At 40.8% G+C, this 13,558-nt stretch overlaps 1 protein-coding gene across 2 annotated transcripts in view; it reads right to left on the reverse strand.

The window, feature by feature from the left end:
• The window catches only part of LOC143207827 (uncharacterized), a 228,520-nt gene that overhangs the window by 182,037 nt on the left and 32,925 nt on the right, over positions 1-13,558 (reverse strand). The window contains exon 2 of one of the 2 annotated variants that reach the window (XM_076421643.1): positions 9,700-9,784. The exons of the other annotated variant lie outside the window; for it this stretch is intronic. The gene's annotated coding sequence lies outside the window, so the exon portion shown is untranslated. The remainder of the gene's footprint in view (positions 1-9,699; positions 9,785-13,558) is intronic. 2 annotated transcript variants of the gene reach the window in all.

The following is a 13,558-nucleotide window of genomic DNA, read 5'->3' on the forward strand; positions in this document are numbered from 1 at the left end:
GCATAAGCATAAGTTCGTGCCCGATTTGAAAATAACATTCATTGGTTAAATTTTAAAGAACACAGCATTATTAATCAATTATATTTCTAATTGTAGAAAAGAATGGTGATATTTTTTTTTTGACATCTATGAAAATCAAACAGGAACTTATGCAATCATCAAATATTTGATCGTGTAAACAGTATTTTGAATATCGCACAGCAATTTTTAATGGTGACTCTCCGAGTCATCACTTCTATACTAAAGGTTAAATACTTTCAATTCAGGGTCGTATCCGACGAATTCAGTCTCGAAATTTCGGGTGCCCGGCTCGACCGACCTGACCCTTATATTTTCGGGTTCTCGTACATCGCCATCAATCACCCGTCCGTGATTCAGTAAATCGATCGGAACCGTGGTGTCGCGGTGTCCGCCATTCATCCGTCGAGACGTCTTCGTCGACTTTGCCCGTGTACAGGAGCAAAAACGAGACGCTCGAAAAACGCGACACGGATGCGTAGCGAAGGCTCGTTAATCCTGGTTGGGTTCCGTGGCTCGCCTTAACAGTCCCACACCGTGTACACAAGGTAACAGAGAACCCGACGAAAGCAGACGAAAGAAGAAGTAAAAAGAAAGAGGGGAAGAAAACGGAGGTTAGAACGAGACCGAAAGAAACTGTTGGCTGGAGAGAGGCGAGCGAACGGAAGCTTGATATCTCTCATCCGACGATGGACAGTAGTTTAATTAGTTCGTTAGCCTTTCCAGTTAACTTGCCCTTTCCCCTCCCACGCTCTTCGTTCCCTTTCACCTGAGACCCGAGGATCGACCCGCGCGATCCACGGATTCACGAAACCGTTCACGTATCTGGGAGCCTTGCCAAAAGTCGCGCTAGCGGGGACGGACGCAGTGTGTACACACCCCGGTATGTTGATAAATATTGCGGACGTTTTATGGGGGATCGATCGCAGACCGTGGTACGTGCGGTATTTTTGTGTACCGTGTGGCCGGTAAATTACACCGGAATGACGAGGGGATCGCGAGGAAACGGGAGACGGAGAAAGAGAGACAGCCCAGTGACCGCGTCTTTTATCGCAGAAAAATTGGTTAGACCGGTGTGATGTGTCCACACAGAGCTGGGGAAAATAGTATTTTAAATAGTAAATAGTAAATAATCCCATTTATTTTTTACAGTATCTGTACAACTCTAAAAATAAAATATTTTATTTGATGCAGTAATTTTTTGTAAATAGTATTTGATTTTAAGAATATTGAAAATATTTGGACTTTGTCTTTATTTTCAATTTCAATTTTAGATGTTATTGCTTAAAATAATGGTTCGCATTCATTAGATATTGCGAACCTTTGAAACTTCATTTACTATCGAGTTTAAAATATCGATTTCGTGATTTATTCGATTTTTCTGAACACGCAAGCGACTATATAATTGCTACTATTAGCCATCCAAAATGGAAATTACGATGGATTCCGGAAGACTTAAATCAAGAAAAACGTACTTTTATCAAAGAAACCGTATTAAATGCTTTGAAACAGATAGCAAATCCAGATTCAGAGTCACGACCTCAATTACTTTCACAAAACAAAGAAGCAGATGACTTCTTTCCTTTAGGGAAAAAGAAACAAATGATATCAGTCGTACAAACATTGCAGAATTAGAATTATTTCAATATTTCAGCGATAGTAATACACGAATTGAAAGTATTGCAAAGTACAAATACATGAAAACATTATTTCTAAAATACAACACACACAGCTATTCCATCCTCTGCCCCAGTTGAGAGACTTTTTAGCTTTCCTGGACTGATTCTGTGTCCCCTCGAAGGAGCAGCCTAACAGATTCCAATTTGGAACGCTGCACCTTGTTGTATGCGAATAGCAGCAGTCAAACAAAGAAATAAAACGAAAATGTGGCAAATGATATCGTTTCTTATATTAAGTACCATTTCTTCCTTAAATTATAGCTAAAATAAGAAATATTAGTAAGTAATGCGATTTCTGAAAGTATTAGGTATAACGACGCAAAAAATAAAATATTCTATTTTGTGTTTCAGATTATTAACATAGAAATATTTCACTTTGTGTTTCATATTATTAGAATAGAAATATTTTATTTTGTGGATGAAATTGTTAAAATAGAAATAGTTTACTTTGTGTTTCAGATTATTAGAATAGAAATATTTTATTTCGAGGTTCAGATTGTTCAAATAAAATACTATTTTCTTTAAGCAAAATAAACTCTAAAATATATAAATAGTATTTCAGATATTTTTTTCGCCAAATAATGCCCAGCTCTGGATGTGTCTTGTGCCTGAAGCAGTTCCGAAAATAATCGTTTAATCGCTCGCCGCGTGGTCGGCGACCACAAAAATTAAACAATTCTTTTTTCAGTATGAACAAATAATTTATTGCTGTTTTTAGACTTGCTCCAGTGGCTATTATCCCCTGATTTTTATGCAATTCGCGCGACCACTAAAACAGTCGATCGATGCGGCGTGAATAAATTTTACTCGCCGTGGAAAATATCGATGTAGACACAATAAATATTGTTGTGTAAAATCTGATGATATACGACGTTCTCAGGGCACACACGAGCACCGGCATAATTACGGATAAGAGTCGCAATAAATAAGGAACGGTAGCAGCGTGTATAAAGTCACCGAGACGGGAATAATTCCTGCATAATTCACTCGTTCGTGATACGGGGCGGAATAGCATTCTCGCGGTTCCCAAATCGACGCGGCACTTTGGAAGGAAATCGCGGATACCATCGAGCTCCGGGTATCTCTTTACATATTACACCCCGTAGAATCGGAATAACCGTTCGGAGAAGGGATGTTTGCCCCGAAAATACTCTGCCTCGCCTTGAGTTACGAGCCATTTTATCGTTGCCTTCGGCGCGCGCGCGCGCACCATGCGACTTTTTTATCCGGAGAATTCCTCTATTTTCCTGCAACGCGAAAAATCCCAGCATCATGCTGAAATTTAACACACTCATCAAGCTCGTATTGCACGCATATTCTACGTTTTTATTTGTTGCTTTACAACGGCGTTACTTGCCCGGTTCACACTGAACCTACCACTGTACGTTCTCTCATTGTACAGTTGTTGAAATTGTAAAGATCCGTTCATAGGAAATGATTACAAAAATTTTATTATGCGGACTAATATTATACTCCCTCTGTCCCATAATAATAGTAGCAAGTGAATACAATATATTTAAACGGGAATTATTGGCGAATGCAGCTGTAAGTTATGTTCAATCAAAATTATAATGTTTCATTACATCTGTCATTTGTTTCGACACATCTTTCAATGTTTAGGTTAACCTAATTATTACGAGTTATAACTATTTTTCGAATTTCATCCGCTGATCGAAATCAATTGTTTTATTTCGGTTGGATATCAATCCATTGTAAAAGTAAGATGAGAAAAAGCAAGTTATGCTGGAAGCAATGAAGAACGATGGCTCCAATAATTTTAAGCTCACGCATATAGGGAAAGCAAATTAAAATGCAGTAACGAAATTATTGAAAAATCCAGAAACTGTCTGAACACTCAAAATAAAAATTAGGAGTAATATTTTTTAATTTATTGTTTAATATAATCTAACTTTTTGATAACAAATGTTGCGTTCTACATTTACTTTCTTATGCTACTACCATTATGGGGCAAATTAAATTCATCAAGTGCTACTATTATTATGAGATAGAGGTAGTACTAAAAATGCTGTCAATGGGGAATAAATTAATAACTTTTAAACGTGTGTATCACTTCAACTGTTCAAATATTTAGATAATCTTCTATTCTCCTAATATCTTTCTGCAAAGTAGAATTAATTTCCATCCACCAATCCAATAAAAAGCAACGTTAAGTAAATCGTTGAAATAAAATGATGGTGTAACAGACTATCAATATTTTAGAGTTAATCCACCGTTTTACAAGTTGCGAGAATTAGATTAACAGGTTAACTACCAGACCAGCACAAAGTCAGCATGATTTATTCAGGGAAAGCAGCGCAAACATAAAATCGAAGTGATTTACTTAGTGAAACAGAAATTAAGTAAAGATTTATTACACAGCCATTACTCTCTCAGCTCAATATATAAACTAGACAAATAACTCCGTCATTCCCACGCGAATAATAGCATACTCAACATCGTAAAAAGAAATTAGCTCAGCCTACTGTTCCGTCGAGAAAACTGTAAGTAGCGAGCAGTATCTATTGAATGCTAATACAGGGTGGTTCACCCGATTTCGAGATCTTGATTTTTATTATTATTATCTTGTTATTCGTGTGGGGCATATTCTGAAGATGAACTTTGTTTTTTTTTTTAACGGAACGAAGTATTTTTTAATACATAAATTGTTGCAGCTGGACATAATCACAACTGGTCATCGAAATCGGTTGATGCGGGAAAAACGACAGGCATTGAAATTGGAAGGTGTAAGAATTCTTAGATATAGGCCGAAAATCGTGAAAATCTGCAATTTTTACCATCTTCAAACGTTTGTAGCTCATTGCAACGTCGACCGATCTACAAAACGTATTTTTTAAATTTTCAATATCGGCCCACATGAAAAAGTTGTAAAATGCAACTTTTAGTATTTCTACCACGTTTTTATTAGCTCGCTTTCTTGTCTATCTGTCTGTCCGTTTGTCTGTCTGTAGGTTCGGTACAAATTTTGCAATTGATTTTAAACTAACTTCCCGTATTTTTTAAATTTTCAATATCGGCCCACATGAAAAAGTTGTAAAATGCAACTTTTAGTATTTTTACCACGTTTTTATTAGCTCGCTTTCTTGTCTATCTGTCTGTCCGTTTGTCTGTCTGTTGGTTCGGTACAAATTTTGCAATTGATTTTAAACTAACTTCCCGATAAGCTAGAGACTTGTTTCGCATCCTGTAGTAAACTAATTGCTCTAGCTTCCTGAAAAAGTTCAAATCGTATAGAACAATATTAAAAACGTTATCGTCTTTTTTAAAGCGTCCGAATTTTAATTTGAGTAACTGTAGCTATGAAAATAGTGCAAATTACGCCTCGTAAACGAAAAATAGGTCTTTCGAGGGCGACAGCGCCCTACACCGATCTTTTATCTAGCGTGTTTGACGACTGAAGAATCCCATTTTTCTATTATGGAGGAATGAGAACGCGAATGCCGCACCCTCGCAATCCCGGAAAAAGGAGTCTCCACCCTTAATAGATCGATCAATATTGCAGCAGCATTACTACACAGTAACAAGCAAGAAAATCGAACGACATGTGCCGAATAAAAATATTCCCATTCCAGGCATAACTGGTGTTCAATCTGTGCAGCATTTACGACGTCGTAACACTAAAACCTACCGAATAGAATTGTCCACGGCGTTGACACTGAACGGCATAAAGTATTCACCAGTTTCGGGACCACGAGTACGTTAAATGCCGCTCGGTGGCCATTTCGCAAAGAAACTTCCGATATAAATATTTTTCAAGCGGGATTTCCGGTCGGACATTCATGGTCAGTCGGGACGTCCGTCTCGCAGCACCAATCTGTACGTGTCCGAGCGATACTTCGACAGGCCGTAGTCTCAAAAATAAAAGCAACATCCGTTACAAACTGAAATATTAAAAGGCAACTGTCCGATACGGCCACACTAATAATTCCGTGAGTGGCACTTTCGAGCCGGCAGCCCGGTATTAGCACATTTATTACAGTCATTCGGTTGCGAAATACGTTTGTCGTGAACCGGGACAAATCGTAAGACCGCTGTACAAGCGTTCATATCGACAGTAACACCGATGCTCGAAAACTCGAGGCACTTCTGGGCGATTTGCATGTTTATCGTCGTATCATTTTTCGAAAATAAGTACCGTATCATTCGCTTCTCTACTTCGAATCACGAACAAGCCTTTCTGCTCCGAGGAAATTACAATAGACTCGCGCAGACACTTGTGCATTTCATTGTAATAGCACCATATGCCTCAACATCGCAGACTAATCAATTCTGCGTATATTCAATAACCGCGGCCTGTCCCCGCGAACGTTTCATTAAAATGACTAATATTAATTAATCGATGACCCCGTTCGGGCGATTAACATAGAAATCCGCAGGCTGGTAATTAGTTCGGTGGATAAATAATAACAAGATAGGGTATCGGCCGGTCCCCGGTATAATTAGTTTCGTAGATAAATAACAAGATAGGGATTCGCGGTCTAGTAATTAGTTTGGCGGGGGATCGGGTGGAAATGAACGGTCGGGGCGAACCGACGGCGATCGGCAAAGAGAACGACGACGTCCGGGGCACGCGTGAAATATCGTCGGCGCGACGTCGGACGTGTACGTCGCACCCGGATAATACACGCTTGCAGCATGCCTCTTAAGTACTTTGCACTAGATACCGGTGAAAGCATTGCAAACCAGTTGCCGCCGGTCATAATATCGTTTTATTTATTGGCACTGCCGCGCCGCGGCGAGGCAGAGGCGTGCAATTGTATATACGAACTGCACCGACGCGACGTGACGGGCCGCACAGTACGCCTTAAGCCGTGTTCACGCTAATTGCGGGGAAACACCTGTCGCCACGCTTGTCCATCATTTTCCTTCAATTTGACGGCCGGGCCGGGGGCTGCGTTTCTTATTATCGGCTCGTCGCGTGTGAAATGCACCATTTTAGAACGCAAACCTCGCGAAGCGTATGAAGTACCCGCACCTCGCGGTGTATTTGCAGAAAGAAATATTATTGTTCGAGCCAAAACTTTTTTAGGCGCACCGCGTATACAATTGTTGGGCGGCGAATTAGTCTGATCCGTCACGCTCCGAGGCGAAACGCCGCTCATTTTCATATCGACAATTTATCGTGGATAAATATTATCCACGGTAGACCACTAACAAGGGAAGGACCCCAAGTGTCCGACTTCGATTTTGATAATTTTTGAAAATAATATATTTTATTTGATGCAGTAATTTTTGAAAATAGTATTTTATTTTGAGAATATTGAAAATATTTGGACTTTGTATTTACTTTCAATTTCCATTTTAAATATTATTGCTTACAATAATGGTTCGCATTCAATAGATATTGCGAGCCTTCGAAACTTCATTTACTATCGAGTTTAAAATCTCGATTTCGTGATTTATTCGATTGTTCTGAACACGCAAGCGACTATATAATTGCTACTGTTAGCCATCCAAAATGGAAATTATGATGGATTCCGGAAGACTCCACGCTTGTCCATCATTTTCCTTCAATTTGACGGTCGAGCCGGGGGCTGCGTTTCTTATTATCGGCTCGTCGCGTGTGAAATGCATCATTTTAGAACGCAAACCTCGCGAAGCGTATGAAGTACCCTCACCTCGCGGTGTATTTGCAGAAAAAAAATATTATTTTTCAAGTAAGAACCTCGTTAGGCGCACCGCGTACACAATTGTTGGTCGGCGAGTCTGATCCGTCACGCTCCGAGGCGAAACGCCGCTCATTTTCATATTGACAATTTATCGTGGATAAACATTATCCACGGCAGACCACTAACAAGGGAAGGACCCCAAGTGTCAGACTTCGATTTTGATAATTTTTTGTGAGATCATGCTATATGGATCCCCAATTATGTATGCAAAATATTAGGTGTAGTTACTCGATAGTTCTAAAGATATAAACAATTAAGTTTCATACCTGTGAATCACGCAACCTGCTTACACGGCTAATGGAACTTCTAAACTTTAATTGTTTATATCTTTAAAACTATTGAGTAACTACACCTAATATTTTGCATACATAATTAAGGATCCATGTACCATCATCTCACAAAAAATTATCAAAATCGAAGTCGCATACTAGGGGTCCTTCCCTTGTAAGACGTGAATATATGTATGAAGAAGCACTAGGCACTCTCCGGGCAGACCTCGTAGATCGCAGCAAAATGGAACAAGGCGACGAACAAGATGGTCTACTGGAGCCGGCCGGAAGTCGTTGTTTTCCGGGATGTTCCGTTTATTAAGCACGGCAGGATTACACGGTTGTTTCGCCGTCTTTGCTGCTTTTTATCGAGGTCGAAGGAGTTGGCGATACTAAAGGTTGATTTACGGTAGCAGGCCGGTAACGGTACGCTGCCGTCGTCTCTACGGTCATGGTTCTGTCGCAGCCGGCAGGGGATCCGCGATATACTGCCAGTCACAGGCCCCGGCCATTCCTCTCGGCACTCGCGAGCCTAATTTCCCTAAGCGTATTCAAGCTTCAGATCCGGTGTACGGTGGCCACCGGTCCTCATTAAATATTATTCATCGCCGCTCCGTGCGCGACGGCTGTTCTACAGCATTCAATGTCACTTTGAAGTACCATCATTGTACCATGATTGGACTCTGCTGGCGATGATTAAGTACACCGAGCTCCCTTTAATCCCCCGTTGGATATAAGAGGGTGTAATGTGGTATATCATCTCAGCGAAATACGTGAACCCAGACTCGTTTTCTATCTCGGTGCAATCGATCGCGCGCGCACTGATTCAAACAATGCACGAGAATAAAACATACGATGTGAGGAATGATCGAGTTCTCATCGTGTTACAATCGTAACAAATTTTGTCCGAAAAATTTCATCTCGCGAGGAGCAATGTCGCAGCCGCGCGTGCACCTGCTGTCTCGAACGTAAACTTTCATTGCGATCTCTCTCATTTCCTTTTAGCGAGGAGGAACGGCGTGCAGAAAAGCGACGATAATAGACAACAGAGACGGACGACCTCGGAGAACTGTCACAGCCGGATGTTAACGATAATATTTATGAATTTTTCAAGTCCACCCTGCCCAGATGATTGTACATACACGAGACAACGTCGCGCGTCGCGCCGGGAGCGCACGTTTCGCTCGCCGAATTCGAGAGAACAGCTACACACACTGCAAACTTTCTACGTGGACTTGTTAGATGAATCTTTTACGCTTGCAGAAATTATTCTTCCAGATTTTCTCGGGAAGTAGCGAAGTTCTTGATTTCTCACCTCGCGGGAATTGTGTGATGCCTCAAGCGAATTGTCGCGAGTATTTTACGAAACTAATTTCGGTACTCTCGGTTACAAATGAACATCGCAGCCTGTTTGGTTAAAAACATCAGTGTTTACGAGAGCTCGTTCCGTTGGTAATTTCTCGAGCGCGGCTGTTAACAGGATCCGATACAAGTCGAATCGAAATTCCGGGTGAATCAAATCCGGGAGCACGGGGAAACGTAATTATCCTGGCTACTCATCCCTCTTCGAGGTAACTCGCCAGCGAGCCAACAAAAACTATTCCGAGCAACTAAGTTCGCCGGCAACCATGTATCTTCTTAGCGAGCACAAAGGCCTCAACTTCACCACAATTATTCTCCTTCAACGTTGGAAAGAAACCACGGGGGCGATTCCGCGGGAGGAACGAGCAATCTTCATCGAGGGTAGTTTCGCGAAGTCTCACAAATCAGCTGGACGCGTGTAACTCAACGTAGCGCTGTGTACTTTACCGAAATAAACGGAATTTACAACCCGGCGCGGCGTATCGTAGTTTATAATGTCCCGGCCAACGGAAAAACTTTCCGAGGGGGTTCGGAGCTAGGTTAGGTGAAGTGCTAAAACAGTTCTAAACCTGCCGATGGAAAATAGAGGAAGGAACAGAACAATCCAACGAATGTTAGTATTGTATTTATTCTATAGAATAGTAAGATTCTACTATTATTTGCTGGTTATCGTGTTGCACTTGCCTTGGTGAGTGGAAAGTTTTTCTTCAGGAGAATTCAACTTTCTACGGTGTATTCCACATGATATCCTTCGTCGATTATTGACTCCCTGCAAAAAGAAAATTGTATTAGATTTGGAAAAACTGGAAATACTTTGCGTAAAGGTACAGATATAGTGGAGCGGTGAAGATCGAAGATAGCGACGGGATCATCGCGGCAAAATCAAACCAATGTACCGTAACGAATAAACTGCGGATCTTTATGCAAAATAAACAATTTCTACTTGAATTGCAACAAGCTGGGGTGAAATAAATATTTAATTTCTTGTTGAATATGTTTGATAAATTAAAACTAATATAGTATACTTAAATTCTTCAAATTATCATAATGAATAGTACTAAGAAGCTCAACCGCAAAATAAAACACACCTCACAATATTCGTTACATTCCTAACGACACAACAAAATTTATCTTGTAAATCGTAGAATAAGATTCTCATTCTATAAATCGTAGAATAAAATTTGTTCTATAAATCGTATCACGGTCAATAAATTGGCAAACATCGATGCGTGGCACTCGCTTACCAAATTATTGTCGGAGATGCAATTTACAGGCTGACTTTCGCAATCACAACAACTTCAACTGCACAACAAACAAACCGCGCAGAAAAAAATTCGCTCTCGAACCGCGCGAATAAACCGCAGAGGAAAGAAAGAAATGAAGTGCGAAGTTGCGCCGGGTTTCTCGCGTCATCCAATTAACGAGTGACCCCCGGAACATCAATTAGCAAATTATTTTCACGGTTTATTTCGCGGCGTTGACGAGCCGTGAAACGTGGTCGCGCGCCGTGGTGCCATGGGTCGAAAGGAATACGGTTCGGCGGCCACGTTTCAACAAGGACGTACAAATTACTGCGGCAGGCATTGAATAAATTGGTGGGTTTATTGGTCGCGGCGCGCGGCTCAATTATATCACGCGCAGCCATTCTAGCCGCGATAATTCATAAGTCGTCGCGTCAGGCTCGCGAACGTGCCGTTCAAGTATTTTAATGGCTCCATCGGACGTCCTTTCGGAATCCGATATCGCGGCGATTAAGTCGAAACCAGCGGAATCATATCGAACTGACTGGCTGCAATTTTTCCCGACCGACAAAACGCGGACGCCGTTCATTCTCTCCGTTCACTGTTCAATGCTCAACCTGACGACTTCTTTCCAATCGCAATTGTTCTACGGCGTCCGCACCTTTCACATGTTTTGGCAGAAACTCAAAATATAGAAATTCAATCCTATTAAGCAGTTTGTTACTATGTACTACAAAAAGAAAACAATGATAGTGGCCGATGAGTAAAACAATCGACGTTAAACACAAAAGAACGCACTAATAATACACACGAACTTAAATACAATACAATCTTTTCGGAGGCGGCGCAAAATTGAAATTTCTCGACACTGGAAATTACGAAATTCCTTAAATTCTTCTACATGCTTTCACATATTAATGTATCTTCTCTTCCCACCTACTGATTTCCAAGTCCATCATATTCCAATGAAATCATAATCAGCAACATATGTCATTTGGAAAATTTTAAGTTCGTGTGTATTCACATAAATTAAATGGAAATTGTTTCATACTTTTTAATGCGTTTTATCAAAGTCGGTTTAATTTTTGTATAAAATTTTTTAATTTCGCACTTTTTAATGGAACGAGCAGAATTTGTAGAACACTGTAGGATGGTTTTTCGGTCTCATTGGTTATTTAGAACAAAAACCGCAAAAAAAGCGTTTTTAAAGGACCAATCGGGAGACATACCCTACAAACTGCAGAAATAATTCATTTTTCGCAAATAAAATCGTAAGAAATAAAAAAATGCAACATTTTGTTTTCACGGGACCACCCAGGGAGCAAACTCTACAGTATGCAAAAGGTTTCGTTCCGATTGGTTCATCCATCTCGGCGTAATCGGTGAACATACATAGAAAAATGCGAAAAAATACAGATCGGATTGAGTAAGCTCCTTCTTTCTCGACGTCAGTGAAAAAAATACTTTCGTCTTGAAAATTTAATCATACAAGGTATCAAGAATATCTAGATTATGTTAGCAAGTTCCTCTATCATAGTGGAACAGAGTCGACAGACACTCTTATCACTATCTTATCATTATCGGAAGTATGTATAACATCTTATAAAACTCTCAACACATCTCGGCGTACGCAGGCAAACAAGATGCACTTCTACTGGCGTTCGAAAGTTTTAAAATCGTTTTCTACTCGTGAGTGCCACGATTCTCGAAGAGGCGAATAAATTCCGGTTAAAATGAAACGTGCGGAATGGAATCGCGCGGGTTGGCCGATAATCGCGGTTTCTTGCCGAGGTGAGCGAGAGCCGCGGCAAATCGATAATAATATCGCGTGGCCGCGATAAAACAGCGACAAGGAAACACAGATTTCTTTCTTTCCGCGGCTGGCAACGCGTCGGCGGGTCCGTTCCGTGTGCCCCGCGAGAGGTGTTAATTAGTGCTAATTAATTCGAGCGTATGCTAATCGCTACTAATTGATTCTATGCTAATTAAGCCTTTTCGAGGTGATTGGTCTCTCTTTTCCTCTGTCCCACTCCATCCGTCCAACAGCAGCAGCAGCAGCCGACACCGCATCGAATGCCGGGACACATCGGCCCTGATCGATAAATGATTAAGTATTCAACACGCGATAGAGAAGGGAAAAAATAGCGGACGTCAGCGGAAAATAGAGCCGACCTGTAGATTCTGTCGGCGCGGAGCGTTGTTGAACTCTAATCGGAACGAGCGGTCGACCAGGGCAGGTCTTTTGGATGTTTAATGCGCACGCTGCGCTGCAACGAACGTGATCCGAAATCACTTTGAAATGCATATTGTACACGATACGCAACGCCGGGGATGAAAATACACGGATAATACGGTTTCCCTTGCGGTTCAATGAAATCAGTTCCTTTTTTCATTATTCCAATTTCATCACTCCCTTTTGTCGCTCATGATGCAATCTCTCTTCGAATTTGTTCGCGTGATCCCTACAAAAAAAGTCTTAAAGTGCTACATTATATTAAGTCCATTTAATATTCGCTTAATGACCATAGCAGTTGAAGAAGCGACGTAAAACAATCAAACAAAAAAAAAGAAAAAGGTCCATCTAACAGGTGAGTGTTTGTAATAGTTAGACAGCGGATCTTTATGCAAAATAAAAATTGTCCACCTGAATTGCAACAAACCGGAGTGACATAGAAATTGATTTTCTCTCTTAATATGTTCGATAGGATGAAAATGACATTGTAAAAGCATTTCAGAATTCGTCGAATGTTTTCAATGTTTTAAATAACACCTACTGATCGTTGTCATAAATGCATAAAACCTGCGGTCTAGTAATAGTACATACGATTGAATGTACAAGAAGGATGTAAATAAACATATGCTGGTTACAAAAATTCAACATTAAAAAAGTTGTAGGTTATTAAAACTTAAAACATTGGTGGGGATCGTTCTCCCTAAGTTTTTGTTAGTAAAAACATACACGTCCCACTCTCCGCTTCATTAAACGTAGAATATACAACGTGGAAAGGGCTCGAGTGACGCCCTCATCGCGCGCGCCCTTAATTAGAAAATGTACTTGATCCAAAAACTTAACAAATTTTCCGCGCCACACAAGTCGTTCGCGTGTGGGATGATGATTTTTTTATCTCGGCCCGGAAGGTTCTCCAGCCAGCGACAGGAGAGGTAACGGCCCCATTTTCGGGGTCACCGTTATTACAGCGCGCAAAATTCTAGCAAATTAAGAGCGAAGGGCCTGGGAGCAAGAAGCCGCGTCGCGGAACTGGGGTAACGTTAATCATCCCGATCTGTCGCAAAAATTAATA

The sequence above is a fragment of the Lasioglossum baleicum genome, chromosome 4, assembly GCF_051020765.1.
Source record: "Lasioglossum baleicum chromosome 4, iyLasBale1, whole genome shotgun sequence".
Lineage (NCBI taxonomy): Eukaryota > Metazoa > Arthropoda > Insecta > Hymenoptera > Halictidae > Lasioglossum > Lasioglossum baleicum.